The following is a 10,247-nucleotide window of genomic DNA, read 5'->3' as shown; positions in this document are numbered from 1 at the left end:
AAGTGCCAAAGTACACCTAAAAGTTATTAGAATGGTTGACAATAGTAAAGAGAGTGAAATTAATGTTGATAACTTTGATTTTGCTCATGAGCAAGCTACTAATGATGCTTCAATGCTTGTTAACTATCTTGTTACTAGGCTTCAACAAGCCATGGGCAATCCATCTCTCCAATGTGAAGTGCAACGGCAACTTCGTGCTCATGGGATTCTCCAAGCTCATCACCATGACGAGAGAACACGTAGGAAGCCTCCTTGTGAGACTACCAAAAGAGGTCTCTCTTCAATTTGGGAAGAAGAAGAGAATCCATATGAAGGCCGCAAGAATTTACTTCTTGACGATGCATCTCCTTCCCAAAGGAGAACTCAAGAGCCTCCACCGAAGGAACGAGAAAGAAGCGAGTCTCCCGCCACCTCGGCGGAGATGGCTGCACGAAGACGGCGGGCTAAACGCTCTCCATCACCACCAAAGCGGAGAAGACCATCGTATTATTCTCCTCACCACAATTCGAAGAGGGATGATAAAAAGCAATAGAAGAAAAAGGCGAGAAAGAGGTCACACTCTTCTCCATCTTCTTCATCCTCTTCCTTTTATGAAAGCTATAGTGAAGACGAAAAAGATCAGGACAAGAAAAAGGCGAGAAAGAGGTCACCCTCCTCTCCACCTTCTTCAAATTCTTCACCTTCTGAAGAAAGTGATGGTGCAACTTTTGAACCATAAAAAAGAAGAGGCCATAGGAAATCCTATGCCGCATGGAAGAGGTCGTCCAAGCTGAAGAAAGTCAAAGAGGGAGGGAAGAGCTCTCTTTCCTTACCTATGATGGTACCTTTGGTGCCACGGACACAGTCTTGGCCTTTATCCAGCAATTCGATGCGGCGTTTGGAGATGAGGGCTTCACAGAATCCTCTAAGCTACGCCATGTAGCTATGCACTTTCAAAAGTCCGCCAGACAATGGTGGTCTAGCCTACGAGCAACGGTGAAGCTCCACGAACCTGGAAAGCTTTAAGAGCTTCCATTATGAAGCAGTTTTTGGCCACCGATGCCAAAGACAAAGTACTCACCGAATGGCGAAGCTTAAAGTTCTCTCCCTGCAATGAATCCATCCACAAATATGTAGACAAGTTTTGGGACCTACAGCTCAAAGCCACTGTCTTCAAAAAGTTGGATTTTGGAGAGCAAAAGCAACAATTTTGTGCGGGCTTAACCGAAGAAATGGCGGAGTATGTCAACTCGCAAAGACCACGTACCATATCGGCGGTAATACACCACACTATGGTGGCCTCTCGAATCAATTTCCAAACGGGGGCAAAAAGAAATAATAAGCCCCCGGAAAACAAGGGTTCCAATGAGCCTAAGGGGAAGGACAATGTCCAAAAGTCTCCTAAGGGCAACTCCAACAAAGCTAAAGAGAAGGGATTTTACAAAGGTAAGAATAAACTCTCTCCTGAAGAGCTTGAGCGTTATCGTAAGGATAACCGATGTTTCAAGTGCGGCGGACAAGGGCATGCGTACCGCACTTGTCCCCAAAAGAACAACCGCCAAGATCCTCCTAGAGCTTCCTTGGTTGAAATCCAAGAGGAGAAAATTCACCAAACTCATGACAAAGGATCTCCTCTATGCCATGCTTGGGGAAAGGTAAGAGAACATGATGCTTTTATTGTCTTTGACCCTGGTTCTACTCACAATTTTATATCTATGGAGTTAGCCACCAAGCTAGGCATACAATCCTATGAGATGGGAGATGTCCTACCCGCAGATAGTGCCTTCAAGGGGCAAGAAGCTTCAGTCACTCCCTTAATTGGGAAATTGAGGCTTCATGTTCAAGGCTATGTGGACAAAGAGGACTTCTTTATCTCTCCTCTCAAGCATGAGGATGTAATCCTAGGGGCACCATGGTTTGATCGCCTGGCTGCCGATGTTAAATTTCCTGAAAGGAGAATCTCCTTTAAGTTCACGAAAAAAGACATGTATATAAATGCTAAGGAAATGGCTAGCACCATCCCCATTGTACATACACCAGCTTTCAACAAGTCAATAAAGAGCTCTATTTCCGTGTACATGATTTTTGTTAAAGATTCTCAAAATGAACCTAATGCTTTAACAAAAGAAAATAAAAGCAACCAAAAGGAATTAGAGTTATCCAATTTTCTCAAGGGGTTTCAAGATGTTTTTATTGACGACATCCCTTGTGAGCTACCTCCTAAACGAGGTAATGATGACCATGCAATTGAACTTCTTCTAGGAAGTTCACCGCCTAATAAACCTCCTTATAGAGTTTCTCAAGCTCAACAAGAGGAGATTATGCGGCAAGTGCATGAGTTAGTTGAGAAGGGTATGGTTAGGCCTAGCTCATCTCCATTTTGCTCACCTGTGCTATTAGTGCAAAAGAAAGACGGCACATATCATATGTGTGTCGACTATAGAGCACTAAATAGGATCACTATCAAGAATAGGTTTTCCATTCCACGGGTAGAAGACCTATTTGATAAGCTACAAGGATCAACCTACTTCAATAGGATTGACCTAAAAAGTGGCTATCATCAAATAAGGATAGTTGATCAAGACATTGTAAAGACCGCATTTCGTACTACATTTGGTCTTTACGAATACATTGTCATGCCTTTTGGCTTGACCAATGCACCAGCCACATTCAACCGCTTGATGGAGAAGCTGTTCAGGCCTCATCGAACCTTCACTGGAGTGTTCTTTGATGATATTATCATCTACTCTAATTCATTGGAGGAACACAAGCAACACCTCCAGGTAATATTTCAAGTTTTAAGAGAGAATAAACTTTACGTTAATCGAAAGAAAAGTGAATTTTTCTTACAAGATATTTAGTATTTAGGTCACATTATCTCTCAAGATGGCATCCAAATGGATCCATCCAAGTTAGAGGTAATAAAAGGATGGCCTAAACCAAGGAATCTTCATGAACTAAGAAGCTTCATAGGTATGTGTGCATACTATAGACGCGTCATAGAAAAGTTCTCACAAATTGCGGGACCATTACATGACCTAACAAAGAAAAGCGTTAGGTATACATGGTCTGCTAAGGAGAACAATGCTTTCGAAAAGCTTGAAGAAAAGCTTATCTCTCAACCTGTGCTTACACTACCGGATCTCTCAAAACCATTTGAGGTCCAATGTGATTCCTGTGGTGATTTCCTTGGAGCTGTTTTGCTCCAAGAAGGGCACGCCATAGGCTATGAGAGTCGAAGGCTCGACCCTCTTGAGCAAGCTCTAGGCATATACGAAAAGGAACTCCTTGCAGTTCTACATGCCTTAGACTCATGGAAGCACTATTTATTGGGGACTCCTTTCATTCTGCGAACGGATCACCAAAGTCTTAAGTACTTCATGACGCAGACCAAGCTCTCCAACAAACAAATGAGGTGGTCAAATTTCCTTTCGCAATTTCATTTTCATATTGCTCACATTGCTGGCAAGCATAATCAAGTAGCTGATGCACTCTCAAGACGGCCGAGAGTGAATGCGGTTTCCATAGCAACTCACAATGATCTATCTTCAATGATAGATGAGTATGCTATTGATCCCGATTTTAGAGATATGATTTCAGCCCTTGCATTAGGGAAGAAAGAAGAACCATTTACTTTACAAGATGGTTATCTTCTCTATGGCAATAGACTATGCGTTACTAACTCACTACGTGAGAAAGTAATGTATGAATCTCATGCTCCACCTTATGCGGGGCATAGAGGGATTCAGTCTACCTTAAAGGGAATTGAAACATATTTCTATTGGCCTACCATGAAAGTGAACATACAAGAGTATGTTTCCAAATGTGTGGTATGCCAAAAGACAAAATTTGATAGAGGGAAGCAACTTGGATTGCTTCAACCCTTGCCAATCCCTAATTCACCATGGGAGAGCATATCCATGGATTTTATCTTTGGATTGCCTAAGTCTATCCATGGGAATACGGGAATATGGACGATAGTAGACAGGTTTAGTAAACAAGCTCATTTTATACCTGTCAAAAAGACTATCAAAGCCCATCAAATGGCAACCCTCTTTATTTCACAAATTTTCAAGTACCATGGCTTGCCCATGTCCATAGTGTCGGATAGAGATCCTAGAATGACCAGTAATTTCTGGAAGGGTCTCTTTGAGAATTTAGGAACAAGGCTAAACTTCTCTTCGGCCTATCATCCACAAACTGATGGCCAAAGTGAAATAGCTAACCTAACCATTCTCGATCTACTAAAAGCCTATGTAACGGAAGTAGATCAAAGATCCCAATGGGAGAAGTACTTAACCTTAGTGGAGTATGCTTACAATAACATTGTACATACTTCCACGTGAAAAGCACCTTTCGAGGTAATTGAGGGAAGATAAAAAATTCCCTTGCTACTTAAGGTACATGGGAAGATCTTCGTTGCAGATGAGTATAGCCGAGACCTACAAGAATCTTTTCAAAAGATTAAGGATGCTATCTCTATCTCACAGCAAAGGCAAAAGGCTGCTGCTGACAAGCACAGAAGAGCCCAAGCCTTTAAAGAAAACGATTGGGTCTTGTTAAAGTTTCCCAAAGCTCGATTGAGGCACACGACGGGCAAGAATCCTACAGGCCACCAAAAGTACTATGCTAAACTAGCAAAAAGGTACTATGGTCCCTTTCAGATTCTTAGGCCAATCAATGAGATGGCCTATCAACTCAAGTTGCCCAATCATTGGCTCATACACAATGCTTTACATGTGAGCCTATTAAAGCCTTACAAAGGAGAGCCACCTCAAGAACCAACTATTGAAGACCCACCAGAGATCGAGGACAAAGAGGAGGTGCTGCATCCCGAGTCCATTCTCCGACATGAAGACAAGGTACTAAGAGGCGGTACGACTATCCGACGATATCTTATTAAGCTTAAGAATTATCCTTTTGAAGATGCTAGATGGATGCAAGGCATACAATTAAAGGATAACCTAAACCTTGTCAATGCTTACAATGCTTCCCAAGAGTAAGCAAATGTACAAAATGTTAAAAATGAACATTTTTGTCTTATAAGACTCTCTTTTTCTTTATTTGTGCACAAAAATAAAGTAGTATGCATGCTTAGATCAAGTTTGTGGAGACGACGTCTCCCAAACACCAAGTAGAGCTTGTCACTCTACTATGGAAGACTGATAGGACTGATGTGCAGACATGCTTGCGGCAGCCTTAGGCTCTCAAGCGCCAAATGGACTAGTCATCCATTATGGAATGATGTCGTAGGGTAACATAGGGATCCTCTACCCGCTAAGAAAAGGACTCATGAATATGCTTTATCTTCTCTACACCATAGTCGAGGACGACTATGATTTCAAGAGAGAGGTAATGTCATAATAATCAATATCTAATTCTCCTAAATGATTTTCTCATATTAAACTCATCATTTAATGTGGGGAGGTACCAGGGGAGAAAAAGCTAGAATATTGGTTAAGCTAGCAGATCGGCCACAGTAGGGATCCAAAGGAGGGAAAATAGGGATCAAAAGGGGGGGCCATCTGCAAAAGAGCCATGTGCAACAATGGGCTAAAAAGACCCTAGGTTCAGCCCATTAAGACTTCCAAAATGCTAAGGTTCCAAAATTCAAATTAAGGTTGTGTCCAAAGGTCAACCCTAGGGAAAATTGGATGCTTAGTGTGTGTAAAAAAGTCTTCTTCAAAGCCTACAAAGGAGGGGGCGAGCCCATTTAGTAGGGGATGAGAGAGAAAGCCACATACACACACATAGGCTCCCTTTACACAAAGGGAATTAGGGACACATGTCAGCTCCCTAGGCCAGATGCCCACAAGGTGTGTCCAATTCCTATTGGAAGACCCTTGAAGTGGACCAATGAGAATTAAGCTAGAGTAAATATAGTTTAAATATTTTAAAAACATTTAATAAAAGAAACCAATGAGAATTAAGTCTCCTAGAAGACTGATGGGCAGTCTCACAAGGGGTCCAATCAGCATTAAGGAGCCCAATGGCTTGCCTGATTCCTATTGGCCAGGAGGCAAAGGGGTCCAATGAGAGTTTAGTTTAATTATTTAATTACCTAAAGCTCTTACAAAAGGGAAAAGGGGGACACATGTCAGAAGGCTATCACTTATGCTGCTTAACACCCATTGGCTTGACTTGGGGAGGTCCAATGAGGCAAAAGCCAGACCAATTTAGCAGGAAGGGCTCGCCCAAGAGAGAGAGGGGGCAGATTTTTGCGTGGAATTGACACACACACACACTCACACTTGACCATGTGTGAAGAAAGAATACTCTATCTCCTCCCAAGCTTTAATGGAGAGCTCATCACCTACTCCAAGCTTGTGAGATAGAAGCCTACATCAACACTCTCTTGGCATGTGGATGCAAATCCAACCAAGAGCCAAGCTTCAATGCATGCTCATCTTCTCTACCAAGCTAATTACTAAGCTAAGCTATGCTAATATGAGTGATGATGTGAGAAGATGTACATCTTTCTCGTAAGATACTCCTTCTTCCTCTCAATCTACTCTCATACCCTGCTAGATCTCACCATCTTCGAAGGTGTTTGAGGTCTTGTGTCTGAGAACGGGGATAATTCAAGTTTTGTTTGATTAAATGTTTTGCTTAGTGCATGAAGCTTCCATCTTCATTGCACTAGCTAGTCTTGAAGGAACACAAAGAATTGTATTGTACAATGTCTCTCTTGATGGGAGAAACCATAATACAAAGCCTTTTGGAGGGGGGACCGGCTCCATGCAAGTCCGGTCCTCAACTGTTGTCAATAGCTTAATTTCTCTCTCTTTTGAAAGTATTTTCGATGCTATCTAACTAGGTGTTATGCTTTTTGTTGCTCTCTCCACCCAAGCACTCTTGTAATTCTCATTAGGAATCTATTCTAATGAAATGCCCACTATGTTCATGCTAATTTCCGCTACACATAAGTGATTAGACCATTAAATGTTGCATATAGCTCGACAACGGAGATTCATCATGTGTCAAAACAAAGTTCAAGTGTCAAAGAGGTAGCTGCTTTGCCATTGTTAAGCCATTCTGGTCATTCATTTCAATGTGTACCTCCAATTTGGTGTGCTACTGTACAAGAGTTTGTTAGACCGGCTAGCAAGGATGCGGTCCTAGCCAAAGAGTGTATGCATGAAGAATCAAGTGAAGTTATGGATCAGAGTTCACAGGACAAATTTGAAGATGTCAGCAAAGTGATGGTCGAAACTGTACAGAAAGAAGCTAGCCAGGGGGTTGGGCAACCTTACCCTATTGAGTGTATTGAAGAGTGGCAGTGCATTCTAGAAGGTGTTGGAGATGTCAACCTACCAAAAAATGAGGTAATAGATCATGGATTTCTTTCTCTTTTAGCAGATGATATGGTCGTAGAAGAAGTCCTTGAAGAGAAGGCAAAGGTGGGTGAGCAATCCAATTTGCTCTCGCATGAAGTGGTTGAAGATGAAGTGTCAAAGGCAGACAAATATTGGCATGTTGAGTAAGGTATGGAGTGTATGCCATTTGAAGAACCTAGAATAGAGGGTATGCTTGGAAAACATGTAGGCTTGGATATGCAGCAGGTGGAGGCAAATTGCAGTGTATTGCTACTTTATGCTATGCTATGGATACATATGGGTTGAAGGTTGCTCGATCTACATGTATCTTTGTATCAGTTGCTAGGTTTTTCTGAAGAGGATTATGCTATGGAGAGCTCTCTAGCAGGTGAGAGAAGAATGATGTATGGTGCAGATGCTTCACAGATTGGTTTACAGGCTTGTTTCATATATGAAGCCGGCGTATGGATACGGGGAATTGAAGATCGATGCTATGCCAAGCTACACGAGAGGCTTGTTCTCAGGTTTACAGGTGCATAAAAAGGTTGATTATGCATGTACTATGGACGCATGGCTGTGCTCAATTCCATGTATTTGATCCCGGTGGAGTTTGCATCATAGTTAAGAGAGCCTATGGCTTTCCATTTGATCCAGGCGGGTGCTACAGCCATTGAATCTCTCTTTATCTATCTACTGTTGTTTATCTAGCTCTTGTACATAGTATCTAGCAGTTTTCTTCTTATGTATTGATATATTATCTAAATAATACTATGGTTGTGCATGAATGCTCAACGAGGGGGTGGGAAATGATGATACAGCTGAAGATGGTTGACTCATGAAAGTGCAAGAAGCCCATGCATGGCTGTTTGCAGGCAAATGGCAAAGACAATGGGTAGTTATTTGATGGTGCTAGGGGACAGGTACATCGGGATGAAGCACTTGCTAGCAGAAGATGGGAGGGTTTTTTGCTATTACAGGTGATAGGAGTAAGTATAGATATCACAAGCTTGGAAATGGGACGAGGAGTGCTGGATGCAGGTACTATCAAGTTTATGATATGGGATCTGGATCGAGGTGTCCCGGTAGGAGACTCTACTGCGAGGATGTGTATGCTAGATGTGGCACTTTACAGGTCAAGCGATGATTTTGGGCCTGTAATGATCGAGATGTTTGCAGCTACATGAGATATAGTCACCGTTTACTCTATGGCGTGTTTTTTTTGGCTTCTTATTCGGAGTTCTTTTGGAGATCCATTCCAAACCAGAGCTTGAATGTGGCCATCTATCATGGTTGCATTGGGATTCAGAGCTGCCAATGCTTGTTGCGGTCGCCATTATCGGCAACTATCAGAGCATCCGAGATTTTCAGTTATGTTTGCTTAAAGCCGTGAAGACCTTGGTTCCAAAGCAAGGGTTTATTTAGGGTATGGTAAGAGTTGCAGATCTATTGACTGTGGGTTGCGTTCGTGGGAATGACCACTAAGTCGCAAGGTAAAAAAGAAAGCTTGAATGCTAAAATAACTCCATGCTTAAAATAAAAAACCAAAGCAAGCTGCAGTTCTGAGAGGTTGGCGGGCTGCATGATAGAGGAAAAAAGCACCAGTGCCATTTGTCTGGAAAACATGGCAAGGAGGAGGAGGGTGCACCATCTGTTGGGCTGCATGGACTGGAGAGAAGGAAAAGCCGCGACGGGCTCACGGGACAGCAAGAGGACGGGGTCCCAAGAGCAAAGAAGGCCGGGGAGCTGCCAGTTGAGAAGGGGCGGGCTCAGAAGGAGAGAAAGGGGAGGCCACAAGGTGACGGGGGGCCATGGATTGCCGCGCCGAGAGCTCCTAAGGAGGAGGACGGGTTGTAGAAGATGGCCAGTAGCTTATGAGGGGTGCACTCTCGGCCATATGGCATGACAGACGAGGGCAGAGCCGAGGACCGCAATTGGAGGGCAATCAAGGAGGCTGCTTGTGGAGCATCCAATTGGAGGAGCAGGTGTAGGAGAGGAAAAACCGCCAGGGGCTGGTCTTGGAAGGAGAGGAGATGCTACAGCCAGGGGTGGCCGCCTGTAGGGAATGCCGGGAGAGCTGCAGGGCAGAGCCAAGGACGGCTATGGGGGAGTAAAAGGGGCCACAGGGTGGCCATACTAAGCTAGAGGAGGGTCGCCAGGATTGGAGAGGAGGGTAATCATTGACAAGGGTGGTGCATGCAAAGTAAGCAGCAGAGGTGTTCAGGGCAATCGGATGCAGGCAAGGCGGAGGGGGGTGATTGCAAGAAAGGAAAGGTGCCATCTATGAAGTAAATGAGCTACCGTGGCACCACAGAAAAAACCTGAGAAGGCGGGCTGGCAAAGGCCGAAGGCAAGCAAGGTGGGTCACCTTGGGGTGAGTTGGGCCAAGTCGGCGCTGAAGAGCAAGAAACGGGGCTGTAGGAAGCTTGAAGGGGGCCACCATCTGTGAGTAAAGATAAGCAAGGGGTTGCCCATGCATGAAGAGGGGAATCAATTGAGGGGCTTTGGACAAGAAGAAGCCAAGGAGGGCTTCACTGGTTGTGCATCAGGTGGAAAAAAAGGTTCGAGGGTGTGTCCCTCGAAGATTCTGTATGGAGGTTGTTTTGAAGCAAGGATAGAAATCATTGCCGGGTTATGTTTGTGGTGTCTAAGTCCAGTTATTTCTTATCGTCTATCTCGTCTCATGCCCTAAAACGCCCATGATAGCGTTGGCTCCGGGCTTTGTGTATGGTTGAGTGCAGAGAGGGAGGGAGAGAATGATTGAGTGAGTTGTTTTGTGTTTGGTCGAGGCGTGTGTCGCTTCCCTGCGTGAGCGTGTATATCCGAAAATGCTAGTAGTCGAGCCTGTTCATTGGAAGTTTGCAAAAAGTGTGTGTGTGGGTGTGATTCTGTGTGGCTTGGGGTGTTGGATATCAGTTGGGTTATAGAGAGGCATCTAGTTTGTATTTTGTGTGT

At 43.8% G+C, this 10,247-nt stretch overlaps 1 pseudogene; it reads left to right on the top strand.

Moving 5' to 3' along the window:
• The first annotated feature begins 7,136 nt into the window (after window positions 1-7,136).
• On the top strand, window positions 7,137-7,969 carry LOC147457304 (uncharacterized; annotated as a pseudogene).
• The last annotated feature ends 2,278 nt before the right edge of the window (window positions 7,970-10,247 follow it).

The sequence above is a fragment of the Adiantum capillus-veneris genome, chromosome 5 (genome assembly GCF_014529385.1).
Source record: "Adiantum capillus-veneris isolate H3 chromosome 5, ASM1452938v2, whole genome shotgun sequence".
NCBI classification, from domain to species: Eukaryota; Viridiplantae; Streptophyta; class Polypodiopsida; order Polypodiales; family Pteridaceae; genus Adiantum; species Adiantum capillus-veneris.
Note: the sequence above shows the minus strand (reverse complement) of the source record. Positions and strands in the feature narration are given on the sequence as shown.